We start from the raw sequence: 25,953 nt of genomic DNA, 5'->3' as shown, positions 1-25,953 counted from the left end.
TTATAATTAGGTTACCACATTGCCAGGGGGTAGGGGGACAAGATAGTTGAAGAACATTTGGGGGAGGTTTGGTGTCTGACTTGGGCCTTAACTAACTCAAAGTAAATAAGTAATCTACTCAGCCCATTAACAGGCTGTGCTTTACTAAATGGATACCAAAAATATTCATTGTTAACAGAGGACTCTGGGTTATTTTCAGTATACTTTAAACTTGGAAAGTTTTGTTTGCCTAGATAGTATATCAAGAACCCTGAAGTAAAGTAAACAAGATCACATGTTTCTGAGAGAATTTATACCTCTTTGGAAAACACAAACGGTCAAGCCAAATTCATAAACATGACCATATGTTCAATGAAAAGAACCTTGGAATGGAAGACAGAAAAGTGATGGTCCATTGTGTAAGTCAGCTGATGTTGCAATAATGGCTTGAAAGAAAGCACCCCCAAGTTCAGTGGCTGTTAGAGAAACCATGTATTTTTTCTCATCCTCAAGTCTGTGGTTGCCTAGAGCCCTGCTTGGTTTGTCTCCAGGCTAGGGGTTGGATTCAGCTCTCTTCTCAGGTCTTTGCATCCATCATTCTTCTTGGGCCAGGGGCTACTCCCTGTTGGTACTCTTGGCAAATGATGGAAGCTCAGAGAGTGAAGAGAAATATGTAATACCTGTAGACACTTTGGCCCAGAAGAGTCAGACTGACACTTCAGCTTGGTCAAGCTTAGCATGGATGAAGCAGGGAGATATGATTTTCTCACTCTACTGGGTGGCATCATGCAGTCTCATGGCAGAGAATGCAGAAGTGTAAATCTAACAAAGGCAGAGCATGAAGACATATGAACAAAACTTGAAACTACCACACCTTATATAGACTTAAATCTATCAGCAACTGTATAGTGGGATTTTAGTAAAGTTCGACCTTCTTTTTTATGTAAAAATAAGAGGAAATTGTATTTTTTCAAGTCTAATGTCCTGTCCAATTCTTCATTAATTTAGAATGTGTGACAAATTCATTCCTATGATTCTGAGAGCTTCATATTATAAAACAATGAAGGTTTTTACTCATGAAATGAATGAAATTAATAGGATTGCACTGGAAGAATTTGACTATTTCAGAGAACAAGCATTGTAAATTTTTTTTATCATAAATGCATATATGACTAGATGATATTAATTACACATGAATCATTTTCATGTGAATACTAATAGAGTCTTGAAAAAAATTTACTTAGAAACATTTGTTATCCAATTAATTTGGTTTATTACATGGAGACTATACTTTGATTGATTAGACATGCCATGATTTCAGATGGCCCACACTCCAATTTGTTCCCATTTTCAAGGGCTGACAGTACAAAAATTTCTGTTTGTTCTTCTCAGGAGACAGCCATACCTGGCACAATACACAGAGCCTTGTATGAGATCAGTGTGTCTGGTTTCCAGTTCTGGCTCTGCCACCTAATAGCCATGTGACTGGACAAATGGTTGTGTGCATTTCTTCCTCTGCAAAATGAGGGAGTCGTCACAGCTGAACCACTTCGCTGAGAGGATTACAGACATGATCAAAGGGGATTCCATGTATAAAAGTACTTTGACAAACAGCACTTGAGCGCATTGAAGTTTTGTCATGAGGGCATGTTTTAATTGGTTTTACTGTTATTTGGGTATAGTAAGGCCAATAGATCAAGATACAACTGCTGTTGAAAAAAAAAAGTAGTTGATTATACTCACAGATCCCAAGAGAGGGAGTACATGTCACGCCATAAGCAAGGGGGTGGGTGTGGGGAGTACATGGGGAATCACTGGAGTTGGTCATGAAACAGAGGGAAAGAGGTAAGCTGTGGGCACACTCCTTATTGGGGTTTCCATGAGAAAGAATGGGCTAGGTAAAGAATGCAGATTTAGTATTGGCTAATTTGAATAATTTCAGTAGGCTCTGAGGCATAGGGCTTTCCCTAGTTGTCTGGCATCTAGACCCAGAGTAATTAGGGCAAGTCTATAGCGTACCAAGATGTGAGACCCCTGTAATAGGAGTAGTTGGGAATATAGACTCTATTAGATGGTTTGTATTTAAAAGTGCACCCCAAGGAGTGCCTGGCTGGCTCAGTTGGTTGAGCATCTTCAGCTCAGGGTGCTGGGATTGGGTCCCATGTTAATCTCCTTGCTTAGTGGAGAGTCTGCTTCTCCCTCTCCCTCTGTCCCTCCTCCCGCTCCCCTTCCCCCATGTGTGCTCTCACTCTTTCTCTCAAATAAACAAATCTTTTTTTTTTTTTTTTCAAGTGCACTCTGAGAGAAGGACTCTCCCTGAGAAGTGGAGATAGTAAGGAAAGTAAGAGGCCAAAGCAGGGCAACTCAGACATATTGTCACATCATACAGAACAAAATGTGTCCAGTATAGTCATTCAGGACAGATGTCAAAGCATCAGGTTTGCAGAAGTTAGAAACATAGTTAATATGGGGCATCATTGTTATATCTTCCTATAGTAATCACCCAGGGCATTCAACTTGTTTGTATGGTTGGGGACATGGGAATTATGTCACTCTAACCTGTATCTCTACAGTGCGTCTCCAGCTATCTAATAACTGTTCTTAAAAGGCATTGGTCCACCCATACATCTGATATCTGGCAAAAAGTAATTATCTGAACATAATTTATAAAATGGAGCTACAGTTTTCATCTCCGATGCATAAAAATAACTTTAAACGCTGGAGAGAAAGCCCTTCATAATGATATCTTTTCCACAAAGAAGCCCTTCTGTGGAAATGGCACAAAAAATTCGACAGAAGGAAAGCAAAGCTGTGTTAGTGAGCCCAAAGCATGAACTGGGAAAAAGCAAGGGTCTAGATTCTAGCTCATGTATAGCCATAACAGGGCAAAGTAATTTAGTAAATACTGATTGCATTACTCATCTCTTAAAAAACCTTTTCTAGTTGTCTTTGCCCTCACAGTATAGTCCTAACAACATAAAATAATATAGAAGACATTTCATAACCTCCCCAACCACCATACCAGTTTACCAATTCAGTCCATTATTTGCCTTACATTTCAGATTTCAGCCATGAAGAATTCTAACATGACTTTGTAGTTCCCTGAAAATGCCATGTTCTCTCCTGACATTTGCTTCCTGAGAATAGCAATGAACTTTTCTCTTTTCTGTTCTTCTGCTCCTAGCTCAGCTTAGAATCCTACTGATTCCTGGGGCCTGAGCTTGGGTGTTTCTTCTTTGACAAGCCATTTTTGACCTTCCATTTTACACTTGAGCTTGATGTATGATTTAATGGGCTAGACATAGAACATCAATGGTCTGAGGTTTAATTGCCTGCTTACAAATATCTTTCCCCAAATAGTCTGCAAGTTCCATGAGGATAAATTCTGTTTTTAATCACTGTTTAGTACCAAATATCAAAACCTTGAAGCTGGCACTGTAGGAGTACTAAATATTGTCACTCACACCAGAAAAACTTGCTGGATCCTGGGGCTAGGCTAAATACCTCTGTTTGGTGTTCTTAAATTTCCTAGTTATCTCTCTTTCATTAAATACATTTTAGTGCTACTGTTTATGCAGGTGTCTCCTCCATTATACTTCAAGTTTTATAAGGAGGGAAACTATGAATCATTCATCTTTGTGTCTCTAATTTCAAACACAGTGGTACAATTTAGGTACTCAGAAATTGTATCTGTTATGACTGTTATTATCATTATTATGGTAAATGTTTTTGAATAGGTAGATGAATAAATGAACAAATAATGTAAAATAGGACATGATAGAATCTGAAGCAGGAATAATAATGCTGTACAGACTATGAAATATATGCCATGCCTCATTCTCATAGGGTTTTTTTCCCCAAGTATCAAGATAAAATGAAATTGTTCAGAAAATCACCAAAAGTGAATAAGATAAACAAGGCATTATTACAAAATCCAGTAGGATAAAGTGAAAGTGAGAGACTATGATTGCTTTCAGTATTCATTGTACCTCACAATTTAGACTGTGCCTATTATAAAGTTACAGAAATTTAATCATGGTCATTTTTTAAAAAGACACTTATCTTTATTAATTATCTTTCCTGCAATGACCAGAAAACCAAACCAGTGATGTCCGGACACTGATCTCAAGGCAGTGATGTCTACAGCTATCATGAGATGTCTGATATATAGAAGGGATAATGTATATCACTTGGTGGCTGGAGCCTGGTTTTCACAATATAAATAATATTTATTTAATTTATTATATATAATATGTTATATATAAAACACATATTTTCAAAGGACTGGATTATAATAGTGTTCCACTTCACCCAATAACTTCATGCAAAAGAACTGATGAGATTCCAGGATGAATATTTTCTACTACTTCTCCAGAGGGGTTACCTGTGGTCAACTGAGCTGAAGTCAGATTTCTTCCCAAAGAGGGAAAACTCATTTGTTGTGTGTCAAATATCCAGCTAAAAGTACATATATGTGGGAAAATAACTCACAGACTAAAAATTACAGTAAGGAGTAACTGGCTAATTTTAAAAACATTTCTAAAAGCAAATTTTGATAAAGAAGGGAGAGAGCCCACCCACTTGTGCACTCCAAGGTGCACTGTTAGGACCAAGAGCTTCACTCTTTGATGCTTGAACTTCACTGTTGGATAGGAGCATACCCAATGGGAAGATCTTCCCCAAAACTCTTCCTCTTCTCACTGTGCCCTCCTGCCACCTCTCTATTGTCTATGGTGCTCACTTGACAGCACCTTACTGTTCTGCAGTCACCACTCAAGACAGAGTTAGGACATGTACAACCAGCTGTGTGGGGCTTTCAGGACAGGATGAAGTGGTGGGTTGAGGTCATGGCATAATAAGAAAAAAAGTGAAGAAAAAGCAAGCAACCCTATGTAATAAAATTTATGGTATTTTTTAAGACTGTTCTTTTGGCCATCTTAAATTTTAAGGCAGGAAAAAGAAGGCACTTTTCAATTTTTCCTCTCATTACTTCAGTGTATTAACCTACTTTGAACTCAGTCTATCAGATGAACTGGTTCATCACCCAAGAGGCATTATTATCACCCAGTTCAAAAGTGTTCAACATATGGACATCATCAAAACCCAAACTGACTTTATGTTCCTCATTTCTAGAAAACAATTAAAGAAATCTAATCAAGACACATGCCTGTGTCAGGGGCTAGGCAATGCACCATTAAATGTACCATTGAGTTGTGTGCAGAGCTTGCAAGACTCCACAAACTCATTTTAATTTTACACAGACAAATTGAAAGACCTAGTATCTTCATTAGGGTTCAGCTCCCATTTAAAAGCTACAACAACAACCCACGATGTCATGATGGAAAACAGAAGCTGCATCTTCAAATCACATCCATATTGGCATTTCACAACTGTAGCCTGATTGTATTGTTAATTAATTCTCGAAATGCACAGTAAGCCAAAGGGACAATTTGAGAAGAGTACTTGTCATTTAATTAGTAAATTAAGTTGTTGTTTTTAATCTCAAATGTTTCTCTATTAGTATGTACTGTAGGCCAAAATCATACACCAGCTGGATATTTTCAGGATAAATGGCTTTGCTTATTTCTTTCATTTATCAAGCCAGTAACTTTTCAGAAAGAGGTTGAGCTTGGGTGATAGAAAGGCGAGGGGATAAAATCACAGCAGAATGCTTCTTGTGGAGAATCTTATAGTTCAGGGAAGGAAGGAAGAGGAGGAAATTTCTATTTCCAGATACTACTCTGACATCAACAGCATAGAGTAATATAGCTTGAGGAGTTTTAGGACTTGTCTAGTCCAACACCTCTTTTCTTAGAATAAAGGTTTAGAGCTGAAAGAAGTTAAATGACATACAGGAAGTTGGGCACCTAGTTAAGTAGAATGGTTTGAACTATTATCCAGGCCTCCTGACTCCAAATGTAGGGTTTTTCAGATGTCTGTGTATTCAGAAAAAGTATACAAGTGTAATTGTAAGGGTGCAGATTAAGGCATGTGGAGTACATGTGAGGAAGACTTTCTGATTTGAACTACTATGTTAAAATCTTAGAATACTGAGATTTAACTGGATTCCGTTTGGCTCTAATGTGTTACCAATTAATAATTCATATCTCTAAATGCAGAATTAGTCAGCTTGTTTCATTTCACATTCTCGGAGCAGTTTTGTCATTTTGGAGCAAGGTTCCATGAATGTTTCTTAATATAATACTAGGATATGTCAGCTCAGTCTTAACTCATTTGTGCAGTGTCTCTTTTTTCTTCTTAATTAAACACAGAAACTGCTGATTTGAGGACAAAAATAGAATATGATGAAGTCTGAGTTTCTTCCCAGAAAATATTTTGTCTTTGCCTCCAGATGTCAAAAGTAACACATTAGTACAAGCCAGATGGGGGAAGGGATAAACAGCTGCCTCTTGCCCTTCCAAGAAGGCAACCATGGGCTGGAGAATATCACTGATTACCCACCTGTTGGTCTGAGATACAGAGGCTAATATGAGATAAAATTACTCCAGCCAACTTGTTGCCTGAGCTATCCTGACCTCTCTGTGAGAATGGGTTTATAAAAGAGTTGAATATCAATTAATCAATTAAGCAAGTATTAATAACTATGAACTACTCAAAAAGCTTGGGACACTAAATATAAGATAGTTTTCCCTAGGCTATTACAGTTAGTTTGGGGTCAAGAATTCATATATGCATAAAATATTCAATAAAATAATAAAAAATATGTACTAAATATGTAAAGAGAAGGATATGATATAAGGGCACAAGGTTGGAGATCATTGGCAGATTATGTAATAGAAGGGCATGTGGAGACAAGCAAGGGTCAGGCTTTGCAAGCTGCTTCATTCTCACCACCAGCAGAAATGGGAATCTTGTTATTTCTGTCCTTGCTGCCTGGTCAATCTTGACTGTACCTCCTTATGATCTGTGCAAGCTTGTCATCTATGTCTTTACTTGTGGAGGCCTCCAGGTTCTTATTTTAGAGTAAGTTGGAGATGACTGTTCAGCCAACTGGAGTCATCTGCATTCTAGAGTCATATCTTCTCTAACTTCATGCCCTGATTCCAGCCCTGCAGCTCTATCTAGTGTCCAGGTCATCTCCAGTCTGACTTATCCCACTGATGAGCCAATGATACCCATATAGGCATTGATACTGACTATTAATGAGGTACAAAGATAACTATTCTTGCTGCTTTCAAGTTCCTGCAGAAGCTATAGCTAGGCTTATGATGAATTGTTCAATGTTGTTCCTTTTTTAAACTGTGTACCAATTGGCTTTGTTTTGAAGCAAGATATTTTAACTAAATAATACCTAAGGATTCTTTTCATTTCTAAAGTACTATGATCTTGAGATCATTGATAATTTGCATGTAAATAGATCCTTTTACATGATTGGATAGTATTTGCAATTTTTCTTGATGGCAGTCATGATGTGCTAGGTAAAAGGAACTGCTGTAAATAGCTGGTAATTTAGTTTTGTGGTGGCAAGGTGTGGGGGCAGGAGAAGCATTCTCTAGTCCTATAATTAGGTCTCAGTCTTTTAGTGAGCCTGTGCCTCTCAACTGTGAAGTTCACAAGGTTTCAGTTTTATTCCCAGTCTCCATTTAGGTGGGATAGGATGGCTAGATTGATCTGAATTTTGGTGTTTCCCTTCCCTCAGAGCAGTTAGACTCTAGTTAAGTATGGTTGACCCTTGAACAACATAGAGTTAAGGTCGATGACCTCCCACATAGTCAAAAATCTGCATATAACTTTTGACTCCCCAAAAACTTAACTACTAATATAGTTGTTGACTAGAATCCTTACCAATAACATAAATAGTAGATTAACACACATTTTGTGTGTTACATATATTATATGTATATAATCTATACATATATTATATGTATATTTGTATTCTTATAATAAAGTAAGCTAGGAAAAAAAACGTTAAGAAAACCATAAGGGAGAGATAATACATTCATTGTACTGAGCTATATTTATTTATTTTTTTAAGATTTTATTTTATTTATTTGACGGAGAGAGATAGATCACAAGTAGGCAGAGCAGCAGGCAGAGAGAGAGGAGGAAGCAGGTTCCCCGCTGAGCAGAGAGCCCAATGCGGGGCTTGATCCCAGGACCCTGAGATTATGACCTGAGCCAAAGACAGAGGCTTAACCCACTGAGCCACCCAGGTGCCCCAAGTGAGCTATATTTATTTAGAAAAAAAAAGAATCCACTTATAAGTGGACCCATGCAGTTCAAACTTGTGTTTTCAAGGATCAACTGTAGTTTCTCCAGAGAGTAGGCCTTGTTAAGAAAATGCTCAGGTATATTTCAAAATAGTTTCTTTCCCCTACCCCTGCCAGAAAACATGAAGGGGTTACCTAGTCAAGCTCCTAATAATATGGGGTTCCCCTTCTGACTGGGTCCCCCTGGAGTTTTTTATAAACTTCTTTTTGGAGTTGGGGTGGAGAAGGAGCATGCACACACATGAGAGGGGCAGAGGGAGAGGGATAGAGAGAATCCCAAGCAGGCTCCACACCCAATGTGGAGCCTGATGCCAGCTCAATCTCACACCCCTGAAATCATGACCTGAGCCAAAATCAATAGTTGGACGCTTAATCGAATGAGCCACCCAGGTGCCTGTCCCCACTTCAGGAGTTTTTAACTAAGAGTAATCCACGTTGAAACTCCACAACTCATCAGTTGTAGTTCGGATTTCCCTACCCCGGCTTCTGCAGGCAAGACTGCTCTGGTAACCCTTGACTTCCTGTATTCCTTGTCTGTCTCTTCACTCTTGGTAACTGTAGTTAGCATTGTTTCTTCACCTCTCTTACAAATCCAAGAAAAGTTGATTTTTTTAGTTTGTTCATCTTTTAACTTGTTGTTAGGACAAAGTGGTGCCTTCCAACATCCTTACATAGCAGCTAAAAACTAAAGGGTTGATTAGTGTTTGAAAACAGATTATTCTCATAATTATTTTAAACATGCCTCCTGTGAGCTTCTTTACCCAATTGATTTGTGCTATTTTTTAATAAAACAGTTTTAACTAAGATAAACTTCTGATTAAAACGTCAGAGATTCTAACGTTGTTCAATTTGAATCAAAGAGGTTACTAAATGGAGAGCTTAGTATACAGCTGAATTGTGCTTTCCAAGCTTCTTGGCTTTATCATTCACTGAGGGATACTGGGGTCCCATTATCTGTTGTTAAGTCAGGCAATGTACAGATTAAATTTTGATTTCAAATGCAAGTTTGGGCTCTGTTCTCTATTCCAGTAACTGCTACTAAGTCGTCACTTATAACCTGCTTTATAACCTCCAGGCTTCATTGTTTCCATCTATAAAATGGAGGTAATGACACCTTTGTTTCTTACATTCTTTGATTATTGGGCAAGTGAAATGAGACAGTGCAAAGTGGGCTGCAAGTGGATGGGGGGCCCAGATTAAGCATTACACTCCCATCTCTTTTTAGATTATTTTCCTAAAGTTTATGACATTCTGGTCATATGTCTGATATTAACACCTATGACATTGCATTATGCTTGTTTATTCAGACTGTTTCTGTAGTCTTTGAGTTTCTGAGAGGCAGAAAAAAATGAACTATTTACTCTGTAACCATATAACAGCTGGCATAGTAGTTGGCATTTATTTGCTAACAAATGTTTATTGATGTTTTCCCATAACAGGTGATATTTGAGTTGGGTATTGAAACCCAAGTAGTGTAAATCAAGGATAGTAAGTATACATAATAGTCAGGAGAGGCTAAGATATGCTGTGAGAACAAACAACCCCGGTACATTGGTGGCTTACCATCAATCAAAAGAAATAGGTTTTTCACTACATCAACACAAAGTTTGATGCTGGTCCAAGTGACTTTTCCAGGGCAGCTGTCTCATATTTGTTGAATCAGCTAGCATGTCTGTTTGGGGCTCAAGCCATCTCCTTATAGCTTGCCTTGTAAACTTCACTAGCTTTCTTTCAATTCCTTCAACATCCCAAGCTCATACCTACCCTAAAGCTTGACACTTGCTTTTCTGTGTGGGATACTCGAACTTTGATTTACACATGGCTAATGTTTCCCCATTCATGAAGCACCTCTTTAGTAAGGCCAATCATGACAACACAAACACCCACACACCAGCCTCACTTCACCCCATTATTTGATCTTATTGATTTCATAGCATTTATTAATTTTTAATATCTTATATATTTATATATTTGCTTATCTTGTTCATTGTCTCTTTCTCTCCCTCTCCTCTATATATTCTGAGGTACAAGCTTTACAAAGCAGAAGCTTGATCTGTTTTGTTCACTAATTTTGCCTCAGGAACTAGAATAGTACCTGGCAGCTAATAAGTAATTAAACAATATTTTTAGGTGAATTAATTGTTTGCAAAAGCAAGAAGACATAGTAGAGAATTCTAAAATTACAGAATACCAGGAGGCTTCAAAGGGGTGCAAACTTTTTCTGTCAGGGTCCAGATAGTAGATATTTTAGACTTTACAGGCCAGATGGTCTCTGTCACACCATTTAACTCTGCACTAATTCTGCCATTGCAACTCAAAAGAACCTGTAAACAGCATGTAGATGCCTGGATATAAATGTGTTACAACAAATTGTATTTACAAAAACAGGCAGTAGCTGGATTTGGCTTGGGGGCATAGTCAACTGACCCCTGCTTCAGAGCAAGGTGAAAGTCTGAGGAGCTTGGGCCCTAGAGAATTTTCAAGAGTTAGGCTACTTGGATTCAAGTTCTGGTTCTTCTACCAACTTCTCCAAGCCTCCAAATCCTTTTTTGTAAGATGAGACTAGTTATAAAAAACACCAGACCTCAGAATTAAGTGGGGTCACACAAAAGGTGCTCAATACAGTGCCTAGCACATGGTAAAACACAATAAATATTCACATTATATTTAGGAACAAGTTCCTATGAAAATATTACCACAATAGAGTAAGTGACAAACAATGATGGCAGTGGAAATAAGAACAAAGAAGAGCAGATGTAATTAAGAAATCTGAGTGAAATTGGTGGGTCCTGGGGACTACAGCATGAGTTATCCTGTATACGCTCCTTCAGACTAGAACAACCTCCTGCACTTCTCAGCCTGTAGAAAGCTTATTCACTCTTTAGCAGCCAGCTCCAGTTCTGTACCTCTGACTTGTCTTTCAGATTGCTCAGCAGAATTAATCATGTAACTAATTAGCAGAATTAATCATGTAACTAAACACAATATAAAGCTTGGGCCTTTTTTTAAATTTCTGCTCTCTACTATATTTAGCTGTTTACCCATTTGTCTTCCTCAGTGCTTTATAAAACCTTTAAGATCAGGGATCACTGTACCATTTTTGTCTTTGTTAATTGCATTCTTCATTACATTTAGTACATTTAATTGCACATATTTAATAAATTTTTATAGAATGATTGAATGAGACAATGATTGATTTTTTGAAGTACACAAGTTCTAATTCCATTTGCTAGAGTCACCATAAATAAAATATCCACAGACCAAACATTGTAGATCATAAACAGTGTTTTGGTAACTTGACTTCTGCTGTATCCCCAGCATCTGCTTGCAGTGATGCAGCATCATCTTGGCTAGTCATATGCCATTCCATTGGGATATGTCTCTTTCCAGTCCCCATATCCCACCCCACAAAAAAACCCATCGCCTGCTTTATGTGAGACTTGGAAACATAAAAATATAAAAATAACACAAAGATCCCCTCTTATGTATGATAACTAATGGGAACAAAATGTCTTGGATGAAATATTACTGGCAAAATGAGGTATAGCCAGATGTTGTGTAATGCAAGACCTACCATAAAGTGATGAAATACTCTACTCTGAGTCAGACAGACTTGTTTCCAAGATAAATGTTTATTTTGAAAAAAAGATCAAATAAATAATTTTAAAAATTAAGTATATTTTTAAAAGATTCTGAATTTCATAAAAGCAGAGGGATTTTCCCCCAGCAGTTTAAAAAGTTTAGACTATGGCAACCAGAACATTGTAAAATAAGTTGTTATGTTTTGTTTTATTTTGTTTTCAGAGAGAATTTTTAAAAAGAAGATTACATCAATAAAGATTATTTTAGCATTTTTTAATCATTATAAAAATTATACACACCTGTTTTGGATTACAGTCATACCTCAGAGATATCGTGGGTTTCATTCCAGACCACCACAATAAAGTGAATATTACAAGAAATCAAGTCAAATAAATGTTTAGGTTTCCTAACGCATATAAAAGTTAGGTTTACACTGTACTATAGTCTATTAAATGCGGAATAGCATTCTGTTTAAAAATACAACGTACATGCCTTAATTTAAAAATACTTTATTGCTGGGGTGTCTGGGTGGCTCAGTTGGTTGAGCATCTGACTCTTGATTTTGGCTCAGGTCATGATCTCAGGGATATAGGATCGAGCCCCATGTTGGGCAACTCAGTCAGTGGGGAGTCTGCTGGAGATTCTCTCTCTCTCTCTCTCTCTCTGCCCCTCCCCTTCATGTGCTCACTCTTTTTCTCTAAAAAAAAATAAATATTTACTTATTTTAGCAATACTCTATTGCTAAAATATGCTAACCATCACCTAAGATTCCAGTGATTCATAACCACTGATCACAAGTCAGCATAAAAACATAATAATGATGATAAAGCTTGAAATAAGGCATGAACTGCCAAAATGTGACAGACATGGAGTGAGCAAGTGCTGTTGAAAAAATGGTGCTGAACAGACTTGTTCAATGCAGATTTGCCGCAAATCTTCAATTTGTAAAAAAAGTAATGTCTGTGAAATACAGTAAAGCACAGTGCAATAAAATGAGGCATACCTGTATTTGAAAACTGCAAAGCTATAAAGATGAAAATAAAATTTGGTCCTAGTCTTAATAGCCAGAACTAATTACTGTTACCATTTTTTATATACTTCCTTTTACTCTGTATGCTTAAATAGAATAAGTTTCTTTTTATTTCATTTTTAAGGATGAAAGTCAAGGAAGTTGTATTTCCTTGTAGACTTCCACCTCAGGCCTGAGTCTTGAGTCTTACTGTCCTAAAGAAAGAGAGATTTGATTTTGCTGTGGAAAAACAAACAAACAAACAAAAAACCAAGAATCTATATCTGCTTCCCATTCAAGATTTCTGGAGCCCATTTAAAAAACCAAAAAACAGTTTTTATAAAAACCTGGCTTTTGGTTTGGGCTTGCCACAGGTTTTAGAAAGTAAGAATCCATAAGGAAAGAACAGATTTCCAAATTTCTGCAACTACTAATTAGCTTGTCATGACCTAGGCCTGGTGGTCTAGATCACAGAGTTCAGTTATGTTCTAGGAGAACTCAGGATATAAATTACAGTCATGGACATATTACCTCTCATAGATTCACTGACTGTGGGGAGAAGGAGATAGACAAGAAGTTTAAAAATGAATGTTCTAGGGGTGGCCTATGTGGCTCAGTCAGTTAAAGATCTGATTCTTGATTTCAGCTTAGGTCATGATCTCAGGGTTGTGAAATTCAGCCATGTGTTGGGCTCTGCACTGAACCTGGAGACTGCTTGGGATTCTCTTTTACCTCTCCCTCTGTCCCTGTCCCACCCTACCTCCCCAGTCTCTCTCTCTCTCTCTCTCTCTCTCTCTCTCTTTTTTAATGTTTTATTTCTCTTGAGCATAACAGTATTCATTGTTTTTTCACCACACCCAGTGCTCCATGCAATCCGTGCCCTCCCTAGTACCCACCACCTGGTTCCCCCAACCTCCCACCCCCCGCCCCTTCAAAACCCTCAGGTTGTTTTTCAGAGTCTATAGTCTCTCATGGTTAACCTCCCCTTCCAATTTCCCTCAACTCCCTTCTCCTCTCCATCTCCCTATGTCCTCCATGTTATTTGTTATGCTCTACAAATAAGTGAAACCATATGATACTTGACTCTCTCTGCTTGACTGATTTCACTCAGCATAATCTCTTCCAGTCCTGTCCATGTTGCTACAAAAGTTGGGTATTCGTCCTTTCTGATGGAGGCATAATACTCCATAGCGTATATGGACCACATCTTCCTTATCCATTCATCCATTGAAGGGCATCTTGATTCTTTCCACAGTTTGGCGACTGTGGCCATTGCTGCTATAAACACTGGGGTACAGATGGCCCTTCTTTTCACTACATCTGTATCTTTGGGGTAAATACCAAGTAGTGCAATTTCAGGGTCATAGGGAAGCTCTATTTTTAATTTCCTGAGGAATCTCCACACTGTTCTCCAAAGTGGCTGCACCAACTTGCATTCCCACCAACAGTGTAAGAGGGTTCCCCTTTCTCCACATCCTCTCCAACACACGTTGTTTCCTGTCTTGCTAATTTTGGCCGTTCTAACTGGTGTAAGGTGGTATCTCAATGTGGTTTTAATTTGAATCTCCCTGATGGCTAGTGATAATGAACATTTTTTCATGTGTCTGATAGCCATTTGTATGTCTTCATTGGAGAAGTGTCTGTTCATATCTTCTGCCCATTTTTTAATATGATTGTCTGTTTTGTGTGTGTTGAGTTTGAGGAGTTCTTTATAGATCCTGGATATCAACCTTTTGTCTGTACTGTCATTTGCAAATATCTTCTCCCATTCCGTGGGTTGCCTCTTTATTTTGTTGACCGTTTCCTTCGCTGTGCAGAAGCTTTTGATCTTGATGAAATCCCAAAAGTTCATTTTCGCTTTTGTTTCTATCGCCTTTGGAGACATATATTGAAAGAAGTTGCTGTGGCTGATATCAAAGAAGTTACTGCCTATGTTCTCCTCTAGGATTCTGATGGATTCCTGTCTCACATTGAGGTCTTTTATCCATTTCGAGTTTATCTTCGTGTATGGTGTAAGAGAATGGTCGAGTTTCATTTTTCTACATATAGCTGTCCAGTTTTCCCAGCACCATTTATTGAAGAGACTGTCTTTTTTCCACTGGATATTTTTTCCTGTTTTGTTGAAGATGATTTGACCATAGAGTTGAGGGTCCATATCTGGGCTCTCTACTCTGTTCCACTGGTCTATGTGTCTGTTTTTATGCCAGTATCACGTTGTCTTTGTGATCACAGCTTTGTAGTAAAGCTTGAAATCAGGTAACGTGATGCCGCCAGTTTTATTTTTGTTTTTCAATATTTCCTTAGCAATTCGGGATCTCTTCTGATTCCATACAAATTTTAGGATTATTTGCTCCAGCTCTTTGAAAAATACTGGTGGAATTTTGATCGGAATGGCATTAAAGGTATAGATTGCTCTAGGCAGTATAGACATTTTCACAATGTTTATTCTTCCGATCCAAGAGCATGGAATGGTCTTCCATCTTTTTGTGTCTTCTTCAATTTCTTTCATGAGTGTTCTGTAGTTCCTCGAGTACAGATCCTTAACCTCTTTGGTTAGGTTTATTCCAAGGTATCTTATGGTTCTTGGTGCTATACTAAATGGAATCGATTCTCTAATTTGCCTTTCTGTATTTTCATTGTTAGTATATAAGAAAGCCACTGATTTCTGGACATTGACTTTGTATCCTGCCACGTTACTGACTTGCTGTATGAGTTCTAGAAGTTTGGGGGTGGAGTCTTTCGGGTTTTCCATATAAAGAATCATGTCATCTGCAAAGAGAGAGAGTTTGACTTCTTCCTTGCCAATTTGGATACCTTTTATTTCTCTTTGTTGTCTGATTGCTGTTGCTAAGACTTCTAATACAATGTTGAACAAGAGTGGTGAGAGTGGGCATCCTTGTCATGTTCCTGATCTCAACGGGAAGGCTGCAAACTTTTTCCCATTGAGGATGATATTTGCTGTGGGTCTTTCATAGATAGATTTGATGAAGTTCAGGAATGTTCCCTCTATCCCTATACTTTGTAGCATTTTAATCAGGAACGGATGCTGGATTTTGTCAAATGCTTTTTCTGCATCAATGGAGAGGACCATGTGGTTCTTCTCTCTTCTCTTATTGATTTGTTCTATCACATTGATTGATTTGCGAATGTTGAACCATCCTTGTAACCCAGGGATGAATCCCACCTGGTCATGGTGGATAATCTTTTTAATGTGCTGTTGGATCCTGTTTGCTAGGATCTTGTTGAGAATCTTAGCATCCATATTCATCAGTGATATTGGTCTGAAATTCTCCCAGTCTCTCTCTTAAAAAAAAAATGAATAAACAAACAAACAAACAAAAACAAGTGTTCTAGTCATTGCCCATCCCCACTTCAGGACCAGAGAGGTGAATTTTGAAATACCTAAGGAGGTATGAAGGAATCTCAGAATATTAGTGTAGGTACCGTAGCCGCCCCCCCCCCGCCCCCTTATTTGTGGTTTCTTTTCTGTAGTTCTAGTTACCCCTGGGTCAACCATGGTCTGAAAGCAGATGATCCTTCTTCTGACTTACAGTCAGAAGGTCAACAGCAGCCTAATGCTACCTCACGGTGCCTGTGTCATTCACCTCACTTCATCTCATCATGTAGGCATTATGTAATCTTAAATCATCACATGAAGAAGGATGAGTACAGTACAATAAGATATTTTGAGAGGGGGAGAACACATTCACATAACTTTTATTACAGTGTATTATAATTGTTTCATTTTATTATTAATTATTATTGTTATACATAGGATTTCAGGCATCCACTGGGAGGGGGTCTTGGAACATATCCCATGTGGATAAGGAAGACTGCTGTAGTATACTTACCAAAGATTATATAGGAAAGATAAACACAAAGTAAGATTTTGGCTTTGAGTTGCATCTAACATAGCATGGAGTGTGAGGTAGTAGCATGAGACATTAGTATTGAGGCTGAAAACATGCCATCATCCTTGGCTTTACCTGGTGTTTAAGGGAGCAATAAAATTAACCTCTCCCTTTGAAGACATATAGAAAAGATGGAAATACATGGGGTAGATTAGCATGCACCTAATATGAGAACAAAGAGGTTGCAAAGGCAGATGCACTTATAACTGAAGAAATGATGGGACCACAGTCGTTAATGATATGACTAGCAGATGCCCCAACAGCAAAAAAGAGCAAATTACATTTCATGGGTCCCCCTTTTAGGAAACCAGTCATTGCAGAGCATGGACCAGTGAAAGTCAGAAGATTTTTCAAGTATACGAAGCCATTTATCCTCCTATTTCTCTATATATCCAGCACCATCTTGGACAAGAACATGTATGGGAGTGGAAAATGGAGCATTCATGCCCCACAGCCAAATGAGATAGTAATATCTGTCAAGTTGAACGTAAATTATTGCTTTTTAGTATAGTGGGTCTTGTGAATGATATAATACTGAGTATGGGAAATAATGAAACTTACTTCCATTTGCATGTTGTAGTGTGAATAAATTAAATCTGCTATATGCATGTAGTTTTCAAAATTGAGGACATACTGTATGTTCTTCATTATATATTAGTTTTTCACTTATCATTATATTATGATCATTTCTACTTTGTAATTACATATGTCATCAAAATAACATTTTCAATAATTGCATTATATGCAATCATATAGCTGTATTTTGATGTATTAATTGACTGTCCTGTTTCCCAGGTTGTATGTACCATTTGCCTGAATAGCTGTCCCTATAAATGCTCTGTGTATAAATATTTTTCCAGTTATTGATTCTTTTATTAAGGATAGAGCCCAAAGGATGATCTCTAAAAGTGGCTCTTCCTAAGCAGTCTTGTGGAGGAACAAGAAACCTCACATCAACAGAGGCAGCTAGGTCCCTAGTTCTAGTTTAAAAAAAAAAAAGAAAAGAAAAGGAAGGATAGTGTCCTAGAATGGTTCTAGGAAGGACTTCTTGGTCAAATAGTATGAATATCTTAAATGGCTATTGAAACACATTGCTAAATTGCTTCCTTGAAAACAATTTACGTTTTGTTTACATTTTATACCCCTAGTAATAGAATATGAAGTTGATCACTACACCGTATACTTACCAAAATGAAGAGTCTATATGTGTATCTTTTTCTCCTGTAGTTGCCTCATAGTAGGGTCTAATGAATATTGGTTGGATAAAAAAGCAAGATCATGGGCAGCTGTGTAGCTTGGTTGGTTAACCATCTGCCTTCAGCTCAGGTCATGATCTCAGTGTCCGGGGATTGAGCCCCATGTCCCAGCTCCTTGCTCAGTAGGGTGTCTGCTTCTCTCTCTTTCCCTCTGCCCCTCTCCACCCCTCAAGCTCACGCTCTCTGTCTTAAATAAATAAATAAATAAAATCTTTAAAAAGTAAATTAATTTAAAAAGCGTGCTCATTTTACATTAATCTACATGCCTTTATTACCAAAAAAATTCCTTATTTTGTTCTTTAATGCTGATTTTTCTCCTTTATATTATTTATTGTTCTGAAACTTTTTCTTCATGCCTTCAGCTGAGTCCCCTCTTTCTCATACTCATTCCCATTTTTGAGTAGTTGCTCAGATAAAACTTATTGTCACCTCTTTTCTATAAGTTTAAAATCCTCCTGAAGTGAATTTTAATTCTTATATTAATATTCATATTATTATTTATTTTGTGTTTTTATGAGATAATGAGGCAGTGTGGTACACTGACTTTGGATTCAGAAAACCTGGGCTGAATCGTGGTTCTGGTATATTCCCAATTGTGTGCCTTTGGGCAAAACTCCTCCTTTTGGTGTGTAAGTTAACTCATGTTTTAGTAACTCATCTATAATACACATATTGATAATTACCTTAATGTGTGCATGCATACAATTTAGTAAATATCTCTTGAGTGTGTATTATGGGCCAGGCATGCGTTAGGTGCATTTAAAGGCATGCTTTAGATGATGCTTAGTAATTGTCAAATGGACAAACCAAAATGGAAGCACTAGAATAACCTCTGAGAAACCATATATTTTACATACAACGTACACTTATATTCCATGGTTGCACTTCTGAACACCATTAATAAGATAGTCATTTTTCTTGCTCCTTCATTGGCAAAGATATGCTTTGCTGAAGCAGCCATACTCTCTCTCACTATGAGATTTCTCAGTTTGTGGGATAGTTGGCTTATGAGTCCACTGTCAAGGAAGAAGCAGAATTAACTGACCCAGAAAGAGACCCAACCTCTGACCTTGACTTCATTAAGTTTGTGTGCTGACCACTCAGGCTGACCAGTAACAGAAATTTTGCCCATTCAGCTGATGTGCCCCTAGGATGTCTATTTCCAAGCATATCTGAACCCTGATAACTATTTCCCAGAATCTCCCCACCCCTGGAGAGAACAATTTGGAAGTCACAGTCAAACTTAATGCATTTCTATTTAGGGATTTAATGTCTGGCAAAAAATAATATCTTTATCATTTATTTAATACATAAATGGTTCTTATTCTTGTCTGATTTCCCAAAGCTTAGCAAAGTAAAGGCCATCCATTAATCACTTTGTCCTTCAGTGAAGTGCAGCCATCTAGTCTGTGAGGACTATAGCTTCATCAGCGAGGCATGTGGGCTGACTCAATAAAAACTTGGAACTGGTCCTGTAAAGGGCACTATAATTGGTGTTTCTTGCAGATACAGATGATGGGATGGAAGCAACAAGAGACAATTTTCCCCTTAGATGTAGCAACATTATTAGGTATGGAAGGGGACCTACAGGTTTATAGTAGAAGTGGCAGGTCCCAGCATGAGAACCCCTGGGGGCTCTTCTCTTTAAGCTGACATATCTAAGGTTCTAATAAGTGGTATCTGTATTACTTCAATCTTAGTTTATCTAAAATAGAAATTTTTATCCTCCCCCAGCCCAAATTTTGTTGCTTTTAGTTGCCATCAACTATATTATGCTCCAGACTTCAAGCTGTGAAGCTGGGTGGTCTCTGATGTACCTTTCCCTGTTATCTCTGATATTCACTGGTCAGCATATGACTTAAGCCTGTCAGTTTCTCTTCATCCCCTTGTTGTCTCCATCACTAATGTCTGTTAAACTTGAGATGAGATTACTTCCAGCAGCCTTGTTAACTGGCTCCTTCAGGCCACAATCATCCCACATATCATCCCTTTTATAAATAAATATCCTCAAATGCCCTTGCCCTTCCTCTATACTTTCACTTGAGAGATAAGACAACTTTTCTAACACCCACAACTTTATTTTTCTTTGGCTCTCAAAGGCAAACACAGTGTAGTATCAACTCTCTGTCTTATCTCTAGCTATTTCTCAAAATCTTTCTTCTCCTATAGTTAGCTGTGTTCTTCTCTGCCAGCCCTTCACCAATGAGTCATTTTACCTGCTCTTCCCACTGGAAGTTCAAATCTTGTTTCCTTCAAATTCCTGTTCCCATATTGAAAAGACCCATATTATCTGAGTAAATAGCCCCACCTGGTCTTGTGGGGCTTTCATTTTGATAACTAAAGAAACTGTCGATACATGTACACTGCCCAAATCTCAGTTTTCCATGCTGCTGTGTTCCTTTCTCTGGCTGCTGGAGGCAGTGACAGCTGACAGTTCTCAGCTTAGTCTCTCTCTATGACTGTCCTTGGTTGAGTAGAGTGACTTTATCCAAAGTCATGGGGAGGAAGCTCACTTACAGTGGCTGGTTGATATAGGGGAAAGACCCTCTCTATTAAAAAGTAAGCTAATAGTTTGGACTTCAGGAGGGCCAACTTATATTCATTTTCAAGTCACACTGACCATCACTCCTACTTCATTTCTAGTGAGACCTTGAAGGCCTGGATATTCACTGCTTTTATGCTGTGTCTGGCCCATGCTCTACTTGGGCATGAGGTTATTCATATGGAGGACTGGCATCCACAAGACTGCCTCCATAATATTCCATGTTGCCATTCCCCTCTGAGATCTGCCATATCAAAGTGCTGCTATTTCCACTAGAACATCAAAGTAAACCTTTTGGATCATGAAGAACTTGTCCTTCTCATACATAATCACAAGACAAGAAAGAAACTTGTGGAAAGATAAGTCAAAATGAAGGGTATTCTTGACTTTTTTTTTTTTTACCATTATGATCCTTGAAAATGGAGAATAAAGTAAAAAGAAATAAATTGTAATATAAGAAATAAAGGTAATTTAATGTAGTATTTTAGTCATTATTAAACATTGTTGTACATAACTTCCCAATTTGGAGATAGATACCGAAAGCACTAATAATGACTTAAAATGAATTCTTCCAAACAGGAAGGAAGAACAATGAATAAAATTTAAGTTTTTGAGATCAAATTACCAAGAAATTTCATATCCACAGAACCAGATTTTGTAGTTTTGGATGGCCACCTTATAAATAGGAAGACCATATATCCTGGGTTGCTAGGAATAGTTTGGGTTTATACCTGCTATTCCAGAGTAACTATTAATAGCATCTTCATTTTAGAATATTGAGTTGAAATCCACATAAAATAAATTAACCTTTTTAAAATGTACAATTCAGTTGTTTGTAGTACATTCACAGTGTTGTGAAACCATCACCTCTCTCTAGTTCCAAATATTTTCATTGCCCCCAAAGGAAATCCCATACCCATTAAACAGTCAATCCCCATTCCTCCCACCCCCAACCCCTGGAAACACTAATCTTGCTTTCAGTTTCTATGAATTTACCTATTCTTGATGTTTCATGTAAGTGAAATCATACAATATGTGGTCTTTAGTGTCTGGTTTGTTTCACTCACTACAGTGTTTTTGAGGTTCATCCACATCTCAGCATGTATCAGTACATAGTTTCTTTTTATGGCTAAATAATTGTATGGATAGATCCATTGTATGGATAGATCCCCTTTTATTTATGTCTTCATCCATTGGTGGGAATTTGGATTGTTTTCAACTTTTGGCTATTGTGATTAGTGCTGCTATGAACATTACTGCACATGTATTTGTTTGATTTATTAATTTTCCTGCAAAGTGTATGATGTTATTTGTCACAGAAATGCTTAAGTAGCATTTCATCATTAATGTAAATGATTAATTTTGTCATTTGTCAAAAGGAAAAATATAATGCTAAGATTGGTCCATGAGTTTATTCACCTTCTCAAAAGAAAGGGACAATAGTTTACACTTAAGAATCTTAGACAGCCATGAGGAAAAAATTGTGCTTTAAACATACTGCTGCATGTGAACTATCTCCTTTTAGATTTCACATATACTCTGTTCTTCTAGCCTATCTTAAGATCATTAAGCTTGTTTGAAGCTTTCCAAGTGTCACTTGCATGTGGATGATATAATGTTCAAATTTAAGAGAGTGATCCTCTATTTTCCATGGAAAACTGTCTATACTTCAAGGAAATAGAATCTACATGTTGCTTTCTTTTTTTTTTTTTTTTTTTTTTTTTTTTTTTTTTTTTAAATTTTTTATTTATGTTCAGCGTAACAGTATTCATTGTTTTTTCACCACACCCAGTGCTCCATGCAATCTGTGCCCTCCCTAATACCCACCACCTGGTTCCCCCACCCTCCCACCCCGCCCCTTCAAAACCCTCAGGTTGTTTTTCAGAGTCCATAGTCTCTCATGGTTCACCTCCCCTTCCAATTTCCCTCAACTCCCTTCTCCTCTCCATCTACCCTTGTCCTCTATATTATTTGATATGCTCCACCAATAAGTGAAACCATATGATACTTGACTTTCTCTGTTTGACTTATTTCACTCAGCATAATCTCTTCCAGTCCTTTCTTATGTGTAGTTGGTCCATCAAGTCATTTTCTGTGATGCTTTTGATGTTCAAGAAGTTTCAAAAGATTTCTTGATCTAGAAGGAAGCTTTTGCCAACTGCAGAGAAGCATTGCAGGTTTAATTTGGTTGAAAAGAGCATCAACATTAGCTTCCTTCTGTTGAGATTCCCTCTGATTAAATAGGCTTGTGTAAGAACTTCAGCCCTAAGGACTTTTGACTCTTTATGGATTTTGTTATTATGGTGCATTCTTAATCTTAGACTACATCAACTGTGTAAAGAATTAAGGCATTCCCTCAAACTCAGAGCAAAATTGATTGGAGTTTAAACAAGAAGGGAAAATAGAAAGATTTTGGGTCTCAGTGATTCTGGCTGAGAATTAGAAGGAATTTGATAGTTGTTTTATCTTCAATCTCCTTTGCTCATGTTGATATAACATTAGGATTATCAAAAGTACATTATGATTAATAAAATTGTATGAAAAGCAGTTTAAACACTTAAAGCTCTCTGCAGTCATCTAGGGGTGAGGTAGGTAGGATACTTTTCTCACATCTTTTTTCTGTTCCCCCAAGAGGAATTTTAAGAAGGTTCCTTACACATAGCAAATGCTCAGTAACTACATTTTGAATTGAATTAATATTCTTTAAAATCTTTCATCTCCCTCCATTTATGAGTGCTTTAAGTCTTCTAAAATAAAACCAAAGTATAAATGTAAATTTATTATGGGAAAAATTCTGTAAGTAGAATAAATTAAAGATTTTGAAAATCTTGTCAATCTTAGCCATTAGAAATTTTCTACTCTCTGTCTATGGGAAGAGAGACAGGAGGGGATAAATTTGGAAGGTAATCATTTTGGGGTTCTAATTTCTCTTCTTTCATTTATAAGTTATTTGGCAAGACATTTCTATTTCTGTGTCTCCATTTCATCTTCTACCAGATGGAGGCAGTGATAGCTAATCCATAGGGCTATTGAGAGGCTTAAGTATTATAATATCTATAAAATTATGAGGCACACTGTGTAGCATAAGTTTAGTCTTAATAAATATTGTGTTCTTCCTCTTTTCTGACCATTTGGGGATGAGAATTGTGGAATAGAAAATATTTTATCTTTTGTTTTGTTTTGTTTTTAACAAAAACAAAACCCAAGGGAAAAATGTAAATATAAATGTTTTCAAACTATAAGAAGACATTTAAAGAGTGTTAAATTCTACTCACAGAGATTAATCTCATGTATAAATGCCCTAAGTTCTAGCTTTTGAATCTGTTTCAGTTCCATCTCTTATTGTGAAGTGAAGTTGGAGTAATTTAAATCTTTTTTTAAATAATGTCTGCCATGTGACATAACCAGCGTAAGCAAGTAAACTTGAACAGTTTACTGATTTATATATTAGCATAGATAAAATTCTTCCTTGTCTTTCCAGAATGTCAGTGTAGAGGGAAGCAAGAGAAACCATTCTGAATTTGTATTACACTTATTTATTCTGTCATTTAAAGTAAAAAATATAAAGCAATCTCCACAAGATGCTTTTTATACATAAGGTAACCATAATCAAAGCTGTGATAGTACAAACTACATGATTAATGTTTTATACACATATAATTGATTTTATATATACATCAAGAATAGATCTCTCTTAAAGGTGTCTGTTCATCATCTAAGCTCATAGGACATTATATAAAAATCAGAAAATGAATTTTCTGATGTCTGAGGAGAATATATCTGTAATGGGAACCGGAATGCTCAGGTGGGCCATCACTGTCTCCTCTCCATGAATGTATGTTACAGGATAGGCCAAATTGTTATTAGGAGGTTGTTTGGAGGACTGGAATCAGAACATTTTAGATATTTCAAGATTGATCTTCTCTGGCCACAAGGATGAGTTCCCAAGTCTGGGAGGCAGGGTGTCTCTCCCTGAACAATGCTTACATGGCTTTTGATCAGTTGGATTCTTTTAACTTCTGTTCCCTGTTTTCTTCTATCCTGGATATAATGTAGTAGATTAGGTTACTAGATGTCTACTTAATAAATCACATTTTGCTCCTACTTTCTCTAAATTAGAGTTGTATGTTTATCCAAATGATTTAGTCACAAATTATAGTCCCTAGAGATAGATAATAAAATATAATGTGCATAGATAGTATCTCTTCAGTTTTCTGAGAACAAATTTATTTTCAGTGCTGAAGAGTGGGGAGTAATACCCTTACCTCAGTAGTGTCCCTAAATACAACTAAAACAGCTTGACTGAAGTGTATACACATGAAAGATTCAAGGTTTTATAACTTGATATTCTGTCCTATAAATTTTAAAACCACTTGTTATGTAAATTTTAGATGGTAAGTGCTCCATAGAGCAAATTGGGTATCTAAGAATAAATATATAGGAGAGAAGTATTAATATCTCTTGTAAAATCTGCTAAAAGATTTACTTTCCATTTATATGAGGCTGTTTTTGGAATTAGGTCTTCCAGGTTAAATTCTAAATACACAAATGCAGGTTAACGTCCCTCAGTCTTTAAAATGCTCTACCACTTTGAGCACTTAATTAATTATGCAGATATTTTTAAGGGACAACTATGCAAATCTCGCTATTAGCTAGCCTTAAAAAATTAATTTCTGTCACTACCAAGCTTCTAATTTATCAATTCTGATTAAATCTTAGTTTCTCCTCACCTTGGTTGCTAAAATATGGAGCTCTAATCATTGAATCTTTACTTTTTCTTACTCTTTCTACATTCTTTTGACCCCTATTTTCTCTTTCCTCTTTACCTCTCTTCCCTTCCCTAATAAAATATTGGTTAAGATTAAGCAGCAGACTAAAGGAATGTGACGAATAACTTAAGTTCAGAAATACAAAGTTACAGATATGGATAATGGCAGAAAGAGATGAGTAGCCAACAGTATGAAGATATTGCTGACATCACTGTAGCTTCTCTGCTGTGCACATCTGTACCCACCCTTTCTGCCTTGCTACCTGCTACTTTCCTTAATCCTCTCCTGCTGCTAAAGGCTGATCTCTTCACTTTCTCAAGAGATCTCATTTTTCTCCTTGTTTGTCCATTGCTCCAAATTTCCAGTCTCTTTTCTTCACTATCCGTGTTCCCTCTGCAGTGGATTTATTCCATTTTTTAAAATGGTCTCCTGCCCTTGAAGTTCCTCCAGCTATTGTTCCAGGATTTGTCATGAATCCTCTTTTCTCACACTATATGTCAGGAAATTGTTAGCTTTGTCCTAAAGATGTATACAAATCCCACTACTTATCATTTATTTCACCCCATCACCTTAAAAGCAGCTGTCCTATCAAGCAAAAATCAGAATTCATCTGGATTATTAGAATAGCCTCCCACCAAATTTCCTGGTTCCTTATGACCTATTACCAAAAGAGT

This window comes from Martes martes (assembly GCF_963455335.1).
Source record: "Martes martes genome assembly, chromosome: 13".
Classification (NCBI taxonomy): domain Eukaryota; kingdom Metazoa; phylum Chordata; class Mammalia; order Carnivora; family Mustelidae; genus Martes; species Martes martes.
This window is presented reverse-complemented; position numbering follows the sequence as displayed.